At 39.9% G+C, this 1,648-nt stretch overlaps 1 long non-coding RNA gene across 1 annotated transcript; it reads right to left on the bottom strand.

Moving 5' to 3' along the window:
- Positions 1–210: 210 nt before the first annotated feature.
- Positions 211–1,326, bottom strand: LOC309374284. Its single transcript, XR_014170486.1, has 2 exons — positions 839–1,326; positions 211–360 (listed from the first exon to the last, which is right to left on the bottom strand). It is a non-coding gene; the product is annotated as an uncharacterized lncRNA (long non-coding RNA).
- Between the last annotated feature and the right edge of the window lie 322 nt (positions 1,327–1,648).

The following is a 1,648-nucleotide window of genomic DNA, read 5'->3' as shown; positions in this document are numbered from 1 at the left end:
GAGGAGCAACTTGTACATGGAGTGATAATAACAGTAGGATATTGGAAGGATATTACCAAACCCTTTCTCTTCTCCTCTCCTCTTCCTGGAAATGTAGTCTGTGTGTAGATCCTTGTTGTGTCATTTCCAAAAATAACTGGTATCACACAAGTATCAGCAGTCAAATATGCAAACAACTCACACAAGAATAAAAAAGGATACAGTCACCTGTTGGTTGTTGGCACATTCTACCTCTTGCATGGGCAGTTTTATTATGGGTGGGATGGCAAGTATGTATTGTGCGATGTGAGCCAAATTTCTACTCCCCCTTTTTATCTCTTTCTCTGTCTCTCAGGTTATACCAGAGCCCTTGTTTACCATCTATAGAAAGAAGAACCAAAACCCTGGTTATTGAAAGTATCTGGTTACCCTTTCAGTTTTCTGCTTAGACTGATTGGGTTCTAGTTCAGGTTGAAGGTAAATGTAAGATGCTATGTTTTGGTCCTGTCTGGGTTTCAGTTCAGATCCTATTTGAGATGATGCTTAAGGATACATTGAGACCAGCTTGCAGAGAGGAGCACCAAAGCAGAGTCTTGGATGAAGAAGACTTTGTTAAAGGGATTTGAATGAGGGCAAGGAAGTGGTCTGATGGACAGGGGGAGCCTATCCCAGACATAATGGCTCAGAAGCAGGAGCAAGAGAAGGAGATCAAAGGCCATACAGAATGCAAGATTGTCCAGAATAGAGGACTCAGAGAACCAATGTTAGTGGAGACAGAAAAGGAAGCAGATGAGAACAGAGAGCTTCAAAGATAACGAAAAGTAAATCTTAAAAACAAAAGTGAAACCAGCTTATTCACCTAAACGTGCTGTACTCTTCAATATCAGCAGAGTGGTAGAAAAACAGTCTTTCCCCTCCATCCTTTGAAGTTACTGAGCCATAGAGCTCTGATCAACAGCTGCTACTAGCTGTCCACAGAATGCCTGCCATTGTTCCATTTCAATAACAGTACGAGTACTCATATCACAGAGAGGCATAGAACTCATCTCTCAATAAGAGCCTTGAAGGCCCCAGGGCAGTGTTGCTTTCATAAAAGGAATAGATTTGATTTACTCTGCTATTTTTAACAGAATTGAAAAGGAGCGGAGGGAGAGTGTCTCATCACTGTATCAGTCCTGACATGCTGACACCCCAAGCTTCATTCGATGAACAGCCCTCAGTCAGCTGGCGTATGTCAAGAAAGCATGCAGAGTGGGGACATTTACCTTCCATTCCCATCTATTTTGCCTAAACTAATATCATAGTTGTTGACACATCCTTATTGATTCAGACCCAGCTTGGTCTATGACAAGCTTCCTGTTGGTTGCCTGGTAACCAAAACAATCTTGCAAAGGTAGCCAGGAGCTGGCATTCCAATTCCAAGATGTAACTTTTAAACTTTTGTTAAATTAAGCATTTGATTGCTTTTGGGCAAACCACACTACTGGAATGTGTTTGTGGGGTATGTGTGTATTTGTGCATATTTATTTTTAATGACTGGAAGAAGGAAAAATAGAATTCCCTTATAGGTACAGAACAATGCACACAACTAGAGAAAGAGCAATATTGCCTATTTGTGCAATATTTATAATAATAATAATAATAATAATAATAATAATAATAATAATAA

The sequence above is a fragment of the Podarcis melisellensis genome (genome assembly GCF_964234715.1).
Source record: "Podarcis melisellensis genome assembly, chromosome: 1".
NCBI classification, from domain to species: Eukaryota; Metazoa; Chordata; class Lepidosauria; order Squamata; family Lacertidae; genus Podarcis; species Podarcis melisellensis.
This window is presented reverse-complemented; position numbering and strand designations above follow the sequence as displayed.